General features: G+C 43.6%; 1 non-coding gene across 1 annotated transcript; it reads right to left on the bottom strand.

The window, feature by feature from the left end:
* Nucleotides 1-6,609: 6,609 nt before the first annotated feature.
* Nucleotides 6,610-6,682, bottom strand: trnar-ccg (transfer RNA arginine (anticodon CCG)). The gene has a single exon. It is a non-coding gene; the product is annotated as a tRNA-Arg (tRNA).
* Between the last annotated feature and the right edge of the window lie 6,312 nt (nucleotides 6,683-12,994).

The following is a 12,994-nucleotide window of genomic DNA, read 5'->3' on the forward strand; positions in this document are numbered from 1 at the left end:
TTGGATCTCTAATTAAACTTGTTAAATTTTGAATGGTTTTATTATTCATGAGTTTGAAAGGACAGATTGAAACATGTTTGGATGTGTAGCTGGATTTATCTCATTTTGCAAAAAAAAAAAAAAAGAAATAAGCAATTGTATTTTTCCAAATTTCTATTCCAGCAACATTTTTTTCAATATATGGTGATGATAGGGGATCAGCACAGGCTGTTTATTGTGCTTATTGCTTTGTACCAGGTCAAAGTAACATATTAGGTTTACAAAAATGGGTTTCTCTCGAAAAAATAAAAATGGATTTGTCTCATTTTGCAGCCAAACCCCTCATAAACATTTGTTTGTTATTTATTCAATAAAACAGTTTGACTTGCATCTTGAGCTCTGAAACTTTGAGGGGTGGCAAATTCACCCCATGTTATCTGATATGGGATTTCTTCTAGGGTTAGCATCCAAGGGTTAACCGAGCAATACTGGCTGCACCTGGTGCTTGTTCTTCCTTAATAAGTTCCTTTCAGGTGCAGGAGTTAGTCAGGGAGAGGATGATGTGGCAGGTACTCAAGCCTGCCATTGACTGATCACAAGCATTTTTCTCCCCACAAAAAAATTCTCCCATGGCTCCTTCACACCACTGAATCTGATTGGCTCGCATGATTTGATTTGATTTTTGTATGGTTTGGTCCATTGGTAGGGGATGGGATTGTGCTCTTGCATGTATCATAGGACCGTGACTTTACCTCACAGTAAAGCAGCCAAACCATCCATCTCTTCGCCTTTCAGTGGAAGCACCTCATGTGATGGATGAGCAATTAAAGTGAGAAAGGATTGCTTCTTACCTGGCTTCCTTAACAACCCAGTTGTTTTATTGCAAAGGGTATTGTCTTTTCTTTAAATCAAGGTGTGTTGAGGAACAGACTGTCTAGAAGGGAAACTTGATGGAGTAAAATCGGGCATCATTTGGGTAAAATCAAACATCGCTTGAGTAAATGCAGGCATCAGTTATTCAGTAAAATCAGGCATCACTTGCATAAGAACTAGTGTAATCTGCCAGGAAATGGAAATAAGTGTCATTGCTTGTAAATAATACAAAGTTGAACTGCAATACAATGCTTTGTTCATCTCCAGGATGCGACAGAAGAAAACCTGAATTACAAGTCAGATAATATGAGGAGAAAAGCCACAGAGACAAAACGAAGCATGAAAAAAAAAAAAAAAACAAAAAAACAAGGCAGACACCTACTTTACAGCTTCTTCTAAGAAGCACATTCTTACTCTGTGTTTGGGTTCGGAAGCATCTCTCACCTCCATCCCCCTGCATCATGTAATATCTGTCTTCAGCACAGCGGTGTGATTGTAACGTCGTCTCATAGAATTGCTAATGCAATGCGACTGCACTGAGATGCCACCGCGCTCTCGGTGTGGTGGAGCTACCTTTTATTGTCATTCGTGATGAAAATCTATAAAGATATAATGACTTCTATTGCGATGTCACAAGGGACGACTCCAGCGTTGCCTTTATGACAAGGCTGAGCTCGGCCCTTTGTGCAAATGTGAACTGCATCCAGAGAGGCTGGACTCATCAAGGTCAAAGCGCTGTGTGTTTTTTAAAATTATTATTATTTTATTTTTATAAGGCTGCATTTTCATCATGGAAGTTGCCAAGGCGAGCACTCTGGAAAGGTGGTGAAATCTATCCGACTCAACAGGCCTGGAGCGTAGAGTCTAGGAGCAGCCTAGTTACCTTCTCAGCAGTTCACAGGGTTGGAACGTCTTCTGAAGCGGCAAAAGCTGCAAAGTGCCTTGAGTGATTTTGAAGGTAGCAGGGTTATTTATGTAGCTGAATCTAACTTTTTTCACATGTTCAACCTTGAGGCTCTTATAGTTTCCGTTCTTATTATGCATGCGCCTATTCTCATGAAGCTTATAGCATGGGTGGCTTTATAAAGACATGTTCCAGATTTATCCAGCAGAAAATTTAAGAAAAAAAAGTTCACATTAGCTATCTTACGGAAAAATGAAACTGCAGCACCAACAATGAGATCCAAATGTGAAGGTGGGCAACCCCCCCCATTCACCTTCACTGATAACCTAGTGGTTGAAGCTATTGCCTTAGGGCCCCAAGAAGTGGTGGTTCAAATCCTCCCTGTGGTTACCTTAAACTTACTTATCTTCATAAATGGGTCAATAATTGTAAGTAGCAAACATCGTAAGTCACTTTGCAGAAAAGCGTCAGTTAAATGAATAAACGTGAACGTCGACTCAGGAGAACAATCCCATATCCTCTCTTTCCTCCGGTCTGGCACTCGTTGGCGGTTCCTAAATCCGAATGACACAAGAAAGCTTTTGTGAAATTGACCTGCAGGGATACACTGGCTTTTTGTTATGCGGAAAAGAGTGCTGTGACACATCTTTGCATTCTGTGCTCATCTGTGCAGTGAAAGTGCAGTCCCTCGGTGGGACAGTGACCCGTCTTTGTACTGCTGGATGGAGCTAAGGAAGTCCCAGTTCTGTATAGATTTCCGACTCCCTTTCCAAGCACATCTTACATCATTTTATTTAGCTAATTCTTTTGTCCAAAGCAACTTACAACTATTTACCTGTTTATACAGTTGGGTAACTTTACTGTGGTAGTTTTAGGGTAAGTGCCTTGCTCAGGGGTACTACAGCTGGAGGTGAAATTCAAACCTGCAACCACTGGGTTCAAGGCTGCAGCTCTAAACACTACTCCACCAGTTCTATACTTGGAAACTTTACATGTGCTCATCACACACACATTGACTGAAACCACTTCTCCCAGGTGGGGTTGTGGTGAACCAGAGCCTAACCCAGCATCACAGGGTGTAAAACTGGAGAGGAGGGCACAAACCTAAGATGGGACACCAGTCCATCACAAGGCACCCCAAGCAGGACTTGAACCCCAGACCCACCAGAGAGCAGGACCTGATCAAACCCACTGTGCCACCACACCCCTTCTCATGTGTTTATATGAAAGCTAAAATAATAAATGTACTATATATTTTTAGTGTGATCACTATATTTAGCAGGCATCTTACAGCTTTTCTGTTATGGTAAAGAGCCCACAAGTGCAGTGTGTGGGCAACAGCAATGTGTATGAACCCACAACCTTCTGCTTACTTTGTTAGGCTATTGGCTGCTATGGAATGCAGCACTTCTGGTGTGTGGTGAAACTGTGGTAAGTGCGGCATGGTGTCACCAGTGCTTCAGACCTTCTAGGATGTGGGTTTGACTCTTGACTCTGTGTTGAGCTTTTATCGGCTTGCTTTGGGTGCTCCGATTGCCTCCCGCAGTCCAAAGACATGTGTTTCAGGTGAGTTGGAAACTCCAAGTTGTCCTTAGTGTGTGTAAGTGAGTGTGTCCCACATCTCCCCTGTATAAATAAGTGATTCAGGATAGGTAATTTAATACAATCATTTGTCTAAATTGAATATGGAATACCAGATATTCTATGGCACCAACTACGAGGTCATAGAATACCCGGCATCGTCAGTTGTCTTGGACAAAAGTCTCTGCTAAAAATCTCAGTAGTTTTGTTTGCTAAACAAATAAGGTTATGTGCAAATATTCACAGTGATGGAGTAAGAGTTGAGGTTATTTCAGTCATTTAAATAATTTCACTTAAATACTTCAATTGTATGACTTCATTAAGTGTTAGTGTGCGGCTTTTGGATTTCATACACCCTTGGTGTGTAAATTAATCTCTTTTTTTGTGCTCATGACTCTTCTCCCACATTATTTCTTTCATTGTTGGGCTTCTCATGTTGTTCCATCCTGGAAGTTGCTTTGGATGAGTGCGGCAGCTAAGCTTGGAAATTGTGATAATCCCATTCCCCTGAAGCTAATGCTTAATTCACTCAATGCCCGTGCATCATGTTTAGCACATTTATAAAAGATGGAGCAGAGAATGTGTGTATAATGTGTTCAATATTTTTCCTCGATTTCCTCTCATTGTAGCAACTGACAGAGAATCCCGGGTTTTTATTTCGGTGTCATCAAGGAATCAGTTGCACTTAATCAAGCAGACTGTTTTGTTTAAAAAGCAAAAATTGCTTGAAATCCCATGTGAAAGGCAGAAGAAAGAAAGCATGGTGTGCATTCAGCTTTTTTTTTCCACAAGAAAAGGGATGTTAATCCCTGCGACTGTGAAACAAGACTGTGGTCGGAAAGAAAGGGAACGTACCACGTCTTTCATGGGTTTGATTCGGTCTGACCGCACATTGCGTTCCTATATTTTCACAATAGGAGTTATGAAAAAGCACATCAAGATCGAGACAATTCCCCCTTCTGCAGAGTCCAATGCAGGAATACCTGGTGTTCACTGGATCCTCTTCTGTCGCACGCAAGTGTGCGGTGTGTGCGGTGTGTGCGGTGACTTCTAATCATGAATTTGTCTCGTTTAATCACGCTTTCAGCATAAGCGTTGCCTTCTGCTTCCCTCCAGCTCATCTCTGAATTACCATCAATTCACTCCGACGAATTCCGTTCTGCAACTCAAGACTCGTTCAATAACAATTTGATTTAAAACTGTGTTATAGCTTACTTAGCACTATATGGGCCCACTGTACAGGGGAAAAAAAAAAAAAAAAACGAAATGTTAAGCCACATTAATGATCTGTTACATTTTCAGTTAGACTACTCTGGTTTTAGTGTTCCATTAAAATGCATGTTTTTTCACAGAACATCTTTTAAAGCTCCTTGATCAATCATTCAGAGGCCTGTCTTGGGTGATGCTTTCATTTGAACACGGTCCACAAGCGAGCATTAAATATTAAACTAATTCATGTGGGAGCATTGCCTTGAAATTCAGCATCCCTCTTTCTGGCCTGACTTTGCTCTTTCTGTCTCGGGGATGTTATTGTCACACTACAGTATTGACCGCCTTCTGTGTCCGTCCAAGACTCCAAATTTATTCCCAGTCTAATATAATTGGAATATTGCTTAACTCATGAGGTTTGGTGTCAGTACGATTAAGAGGAAGAAAGGTTATGAAAGATATTCATGTAACTTCATGCAATCCATAGCGACCACATGGCTCATTGAGTACCTCTGTACTGCAGGAAAGAATATCCCAATAAGTTTCAAGTTCAAGTTTCAAGTTTATTGTCATAGATACAAGTACCATGTACAAGTATCATGAAAATCATCCTGAATGCTTCTCCACAGACTATGGACAAAGACAATAGAAATACTGCACAAACAAAACAATGACAGTGAGCAGTGCAACAGCAATAGCATAAATAATGGTAACAGTAGTAACAATAATACCAGTTGACAGCCAGAGAACTCAGAACGAGAGACTGAGAATGCAGATGCTTAAAGTGACAGTGTAATGTACCAATGTGCTTGGGTGGAGCAGTCAAACTTGAAGGAGCAGTCCAACTCTAGCTACTAAAGGTGGCACATTGGTTAGTGTTATATACTCTTTTAGCAGTGGGGTAAAAGCTGTTCCTGTACCTAGCAGTGCGGGTTCGAATAGACCTGAGCCATTTTGCAGATGGCAGGGAAGGGAAAAGTGCCCGTGCGGGGTGACTATGGTCTTTCATGATACGCATTGTCTTTCTGAGGCAGCGTGTGGTGTAGGTGTCCTTGACTGCTGGTAGCTGTGTGCCGATGATTTCCTGAGCCGTTTTGACCACCATCTGTAGGGCTTTCTTGTTCTGTATGGAATGGCTACCACACCAGGATGTAATACACCCTGTGAGGACAGATCCACAGCACACTTGTAGAAAGTGGTGAGGACTGTAGTGGACATCCAGGCTTTCTTCAGACGCCTGAGGAAGTGGAGGCGTTGATGGGCCTTTTTGATGGTTGATGGTGTGTGCTTAGTCTATGTGAGTTTGGCAGTGAGGGTGACCCTGAGGAATCTGAAGCTGTTGACCCTCTTTACAATGTCCCCTCCTATGTAGATGGGTGCCTGAACCGTATCCTGAAGTCAATCACCAACTCCTTAGTTGACATTGAGAGACAGGTTGTTTTCCTGGCACCACTCTGCCAGTAGCCTCACCTCCTCTCTGTAGGCCATCTCCTCATTGTTGTTGATCAGACCCACAACAGTGGTATCGTCAGCAAGCTTTATGATGGTGCTGGAGCTGTGACTGGCCACACAGTCACGTGTGAGCAGGGAGTATAGCACTGGGCTCAGGACACTTCCCTGTGGAGAAGAGGTATTACTGCCAATCCACACACGCTGGGGTCTGTTGGTGAGGAAATCCAGGATCCAGTTGCACAATGCAGCACTCAGTCCCCACCCTAGTAGTTTCTGGATTAGCTTGGTTGGGATGAAATGCTGAGCTATAGTCCACAAACAATAGCCTTGCAGAGCAGTTCTTATTATCCAGGTGAGAAAGAATGGTGTGAAGTATGTGTGATACCACATCTTCAGTGGGTCTGTTGTGGCAGTAGGCAAACTGCAGTGGGGATAGTGCCCTTAATGTGTCCCAGCACCAGCCTCTCAAAGCATTTCATTGCAATGGGGGTCAGTGCCACAGGGCAATAGTCATTAAGGCAGCTCACTTCGTTCTTCTTAGAAATCCTTAAATTGAACTCTTTCATTATTACTGCTCACCATATTGTCACAAATAGAAAGCAGTAACACAACAACCCAGGTGGGACTCGAACCCACAATCCCCAGCTCCGGAGGCTGATGCCTTATCCATTAGGCCACTGGGTTACTATAACACCTGACTTTTACTGATCAAGATTTGCTATTTTTTTCCACTTATGCTGCCCAACAAATTGAAAGAAAGGTAAAATGAATGCTGTAGTGAATCTGGAGGTTGGAGACCTTTCCTGGTGTGCCGGTGATATTTTGAGCAGATTGCAAGTTTTCGGTTGCTGCAGCCAGCCAACCTGACGGTCCTAGCAGATGCCTGGTTAGTCAGCTTCTGGAATTTAGGTAAAAAAGTTCTTGTAGGAGCTGAACTCAGAGCTGCTGTAGATAGCAGCAACAGGGACATTTGTGGAGAGCACACAGGCAAATATTTGACAGCCAGTAGCATGTGCACATGCCACAAAGCAGGCTTCCCAAAGCTTGAAGGTGCAGTGTCATCGAAAACCAATATAGTGCCACCTTTTACAGGTTTGTGCAGCAGCCAAACTCTTTGCAGTAGGTCATTCTGTTCCAGTTCTGCCATGAAAGAAAGCCCTGCACACATAACTGTTGAAATCCGACAGAATGAGCTGTTCCTATAATAAACACCCTTCCTTCCTGGCTTGCGAGGTGCGAGTTGGTTTGTTCAACACTTAAAAGGTCAGGTAAGCCTTGAGTTTATTGCCTCGAAATCCAGTTCGGTTGCAAGAGGAAGTACGAGAAGGAAACAAAAACAAACAACCAAAGCAGTCGTTTTTATCGTTACATGAATCTTCCAGGCAACCACTCAAGCCCCACGCATCGTAGAGGATCCATTTGCCCCTTTCTGTGATGTGGAATTGCTACTTCGGCAAGGTTTCTTTCAAAAGAGCTGCATAATAAGGCTAGCGCATTGACTTACACCTCAAAAGTGAACCCAGAGTGTCCCTCCTCTACCCAGTGAAGCGATATTTTACATTTTTATTGGAGTGCTGGAAATGTTGCTGTCGTGTTTATCTGCTGTTCGGAGATTAGCCACAGTTTTCCATCAGTGGTCGCTTTGTCAGCCTCGGGACAGGATTACGGCAGTCGGTCCGGAAAGCGTACGGAGAAAAGTGCCGCGTCTTCTCAAGGTTACTGACAGTGGGCCGAGCAACCGAATCCAATCCCATGGTTTACAACAGCTGACCGCTCTGCAATACTTTGGGGAGAAAATGCTTGCGATTTGATTTTTCAATATCCATTCACCCGCCACATTCCCGAGGCATCGTTATGACGTGTTTCTGTTTTATATTTTGATGCCTTTTTGGTGTTCTTTTGAGATCCAGACAGCAGGTGCTTTCCATCATGGACACTGTTTTCATAAAAGCCCCTTTTTCCCAGAAGCTCTAAAGTCTGGTGGGTTTTGCTTCGTGGCGGCTCTTGCACGACGGCTCTGAAATGTGAAAACTCTTTAATGGAAAGGAGAAGAGCCCGATTAGCAGTAGCGAGCACACAGGGCCTCCCCACGTCCGTGGCAAAACAAGGAATCGAAATCGAGTAACCGTGGGCGGAGCGGCCCCGCAAACCCCCATGTTCTGCCTTTCAAACCTCTTTGTTGGGTGCTTTTTGAAGTTGATAGCAGTGACTGACGAATAGTCGGCCTGCGGTGCGGCCAGCTTTGAGTCGTAAAAAAAGGGAATAACAAGGGATGTTTTAGGTGTTAGATGAAACTTGAACAGGGCTCGGAGCCAATCCTGTTATGTGTGATGGATTCAATTCAGCAGGAACCCAGCTGCTCCAAAGAGCGAGATTTGCATAGCAAAAATTCTCATTCTGCCCATATCCGTTTTCTTATGGAAAGTGAGTCATTGTGCGGTGAAGTGTTTTGCTCATTTTGCTGCGCTCGGGGTTCAGATCCCTGTTGGTTTGCGGCGAGATTGGGCTTTTGCTAGGTGTTTTAGCTGGGAGTACCTCCTGACTGCAGTTGAAAAAAGGGTCATCCTGGAACCACCGACCATGACATGGTTGTAGTCATCAGTGTGCGATCAAACGTTTTGTGGCCTTATGGGACAGTGCTGCTTACAGTGCAATGTGTAGACACTAGCAGCACTTGGCTTGGCCTGTCTGCAGTAGCTGTCAGGTGGGTTTTCATCTCTGCGAAGCTGAGCCGTTGAGATCACCTGCACTGAGACCACACATGTTGAACGCTCCAGGCAAAGGTTCCCGTGTGAAATCACAAGCAGGTATGTGTTCCTCGGAGGTATGGAGGAGGGGAACCAAGAGCATGTCAGGAGTTTTAGGCAGAAGGAAGGTCGGAATGGGGTTGGCAGAATGGCAATGGGTGTTGAGACAAGCCTACAATACTGTTTTGGGGGTGGGGTTTGAGGGGCACAAATATCGCTGGAGACCACTTTGTTTGGGCCAACATGCTTTGTAATGTTACGTTGAGCTTGGCTGCAAAAAATCACCACTGCTTTAACCTTGGGCTTGGTCTGCTACCACAAGCTGCAGATTATATAATAAGTAATATAAGCTTTCGCATTTCGTCAGTCGAGAACCTTATTTGGGAGAACCTGACCTCAGCTGCTCAAACTTGCCACTGTTTTTAGAGGTTGCATCCTTTTGAAAAATTGAGCCTTTGGGAAGGTGGGGGATATTGTCCCAAGAGCGGCAATACATCGAAGATCAGAGATCAAATTGTATTCCATATGGATTTAGCTATATTAACAGTAGTTTCACCGGCCTTTTGTATTTCAACATCAATTCCTCGAATCCTCTCCTGATGTGAAAGGAACATAATGGGTTTAATCAGCCGAAAAGAGTCACGGCAGTGTTCCCTGTGGGGCCTGTGTTGGGCAAGTGAGTTTGCAGCCATGCCAAACACACCAGCACCGAGGAGCTGGAGGGCAGTTCCTTTGGGAAATGCCAGTTATAGTCAGAATGGTTTTGGCTTTAAATGTGCCTTTGTCTCACAATTAGGAAACAGTGCTAAGTAAATGGATTTGATTTACATGCTTCCCTCTTGTTAGATTAGGCAAAAGTGCATGGTGGGGGGTCAGCAGACTCTGGGGGCAGAAATCCCTGCTGATACATTGTGGTTATTCTACCTTTTCTGTGGTCATCCCTGTGCAAATTATACAAAGTAATTGGAGTACCCTAAGCCAATAGGACATGAGGAACGTCAGCAGAGCGTGAAGGAAATTAATGGTGAAAAAGAAAAGAAAGCTGGGTTTTATTTAAACGAGCAGTTTGGAATCTCCGTGAAGCCTTGGTGTCCAGGGGCGGCACATCTCTGAGACTAAGGCCAGACGAAACCACGGCTCAGCTGGACATGGTGCAGAGCAACAGAAGGTGCAGGAGAAAGCTGTCAAAATCTTCTTTTTTTTTTTCCTGCAGCACTACCATAGTGCCTCATGACACAGACATGTGGCGAGAAGGAGCTCCGTACAAGCCGAAGGCGAGCACTAGGTTCTATAGCGTTTCACCGTTTCCTTGCAATCGAAGGATCTGGTTTTAAAACCCCATCCTGCTATAATACAACTGAACAAGATACTTACCCTGAATTGATGCAGTAAAAATTACCCTGTTGTATGAATGGGTGAGCAAATGTAAGTAGCTCAGAGTACAAACGTAACGTTGTAGGCCAACAAAGAGTTCAGAACACGTGTGGCTAATAATACTTTCGGAGCATTTTTTACCCGGGTCAACAAAATACGCTGAAAAAAAGACGTGTAAGACAAATGGAAGCTGTGCTACTTTCTAGGCGTAAAGGTGTCTGCTAGTGAAGCGAGGAGAGTGTTGTAAACACTTCTGGTGCCTCTTGATGTTAATGTGTGGTGAAAAGCCATTAGCGTGAGATCCAGAGTGCCGCCAGCGGCAGGTCGTAACGCGGCACACCTGTGACGGGGGCGGGACTTCGTCAGCTGCCAATTAGGGCTCTCGCCCAGGCTCCACATCGTCCTCTCCTTCTCGGCAGCTGAGAGGTGCTTGGCAGCGCCAGGCTCGTGGGATGAGGGCCGCGCTGGGGGTGAGGGTTCGCCAGCTGAACCGGTGAGAAGGGACTGGAAAAAAAAAAAAACTAATTTGAATATTTTCTATGGCCTGAAAAAATGCCTCATTTCATATTTCAGCCTTTTTGAGAGCTTGACGTGTGTATCTGGTATGAACTTGGAATTTTTAAACAATGAAAGCGAGTCCTTGAAGCAGTGATGAATGCAAGATGGGCCCAGTGGCAGAGTGCTGGAGATGTCTATGACAGCTTGGCGAGTGCCGAGGCTCACATGGGCGGAGGTGGAACTTTCCGGCCCTCGCTTCACACGCATCCTTGGACAGAGTCAGCATCCATAATGCGGGTGAGCCCAGTTAGCTCAAGGACAAAGCTGTAGCTTAACCCCCCCAAACCCCCCCAAATCCCCCCAACCCCCCCTTTATTTCACCACTGCTATGAAACGGTAACGGAATATCTGTCTCTTTTCCAGCACTGACGCGGATTCGCGCGATACATTATTCAGCTGAAAGGAATCGTCTCACTTCCCGGGGAGTCCATAAGTAAAGTCCAAGGAGACGGTTGCCCATCAGATCGTCTTGCAGCTGGAACTCCTTGTGCCAAAAAGAAAAGAAGGAATAAACCGAAAAACGACAAAGAAGCACTTGCGTATTTTTTGTAATCAATCTTTAAAGCCCCGGCTCCCATAGATGGAGTTTTCATGCATTTATGGCGAGAGAAACTAAACCAAGCTATGAAAAGGCTGTAGAATCACAGATATGGAGTAAATAATGAAGTAATATCGAAACATGAAGAGAAGTTTGGTTTTCTCTGCTACCTCTTTTCAGAACGTTATTTCTAGCCAAAATGGAGAGTGGCAAAGTGGGAAGAAGTAAAGGAGCTTTGAATCGCTCCGATGCATTTGCACTTGGTCCTTGTCCAAACTTTACCTTTTCTTAATGCATTCAATAAAAAAAAAAAAAAAAAACCTGTTGACTTTATCATTCGAATGCCAGAAGTGTCATTAGAAGGTTTATTTGATTAGGAAGTTGGAAGTATTATGTTTTGATGCTCTCTGCACTCTGTCAATTAACAAGTACATTTGCTATTTCGACACTCTTTTCGCAGGATGTTTGAAATTATTAAGGAGCCTGACTTTTAATCTTTCATCCAACAATTTAAGACAGAGTGCTGCGAAACGGAGAATTTCAGATGTTGGCACACGTCCTGCACCGAGGAGTGAGGAGGCCTGATGTGAAAAGCAGCAGACGAGCACCTTGCTCCCATTCTTTCAGTAAACAGCTGTATTCGAAAAATGTATTTGGCCTTGAGATTTCAAAAAAATAAACAAATAGCAATAGCCTGATTATTGCAGCATTTTTAAAAAATTCTTCAGCAATATTTTGTCAAAGGCAATTTGCAGTGTGAGGCTTTTGTACTATGCTACATACAATGGTTTATTTTGTTTAAAACTGGATCATCCCTACTGTGTCGATTCAAGGTAAATTACCTTCCTCAAGGGTAGAAAATGGGAATTAAAGATTTGAACACAGATTCTTCCAGCGCATACTACCACCACCGCGCTACCTGTAGCCCCGATAGCAGCACCTGCTTTACCATGGTGGTACTGTCATGTTAAACACGAGAAAGATGATAAAAGTGCTTTTAAAGTGCTTTTAAAACATTTTCACCATCTAGAAAAAAAAGAAACATTTATCATGGTCACTGAACCTTTTATGAATATAATAATAGTACCTGCTCTGAAATTGAGGAACAAAGCCAAATTAAAAGCTCTGGACATGTGTGAGTTGGCTGGCTGGCTGGGCTCGGTTTTATAAGTTGGGATAACCCCCTTAGTGAGGTTAGTTTGTGCCCTTTGCGAAAAGAACGTGTAATGACCGTAATAGAGTCTGTGTGAACACAGTGACATTTGTTTTATGCGTTTTGTTGGTTGACTGACCTAAAAAAATAGCTTTTTATATTCTACAAAATGACTTTCTTAGCATGGTTTCCATGGCAACGGGCAGGGGGAGGGGGGTGGGGTGAAGCATGCAAGCTTATCTCTTTACATGTGCAACTGGGTTCCACATATCGGAAAACACGGTCTGGGGAGCCGAGCCGCCGCGCTCAACTGCTGTGACCGTATCCAGGGTCACTTTCAATGCCCTCCTACCCTCAGCCTCGCAGCTCTGCTCATATGAACACACCTCGCACACATATTCAAATTATGCTCATGTCTCTTGTGTGATTGTGTAATAAAAGATCGTAGGCCTTGATTTTCAACACTTTCTTTTATTGCGACCAAGGAAACATTTGTGCACCAATTATTATTATTATTATTATTATTATTATTATTATTATTATTATTATTATTCCCCAAAGCAACTTAGAACATTAGGTTTAAACCATAAGACAATTACAATGATTTGTCTACTTGTATACTTAAT

Source organism: Scleropages formosus, chromosome 9 (assembly GCF_900964775.1).
Source record: "Scleropages formosus chromosome 9, fSclFor1.1, whole genome shotgun sequence".
In the NCBI taxonomy this organism is placed as follows: domain Eukaryota; kingdom Metazoa; phylum Chordata; class Actinopteri; order Osteoglossiformes; family Osteoglossidae; genus Scleropages; species Scleropages formosus.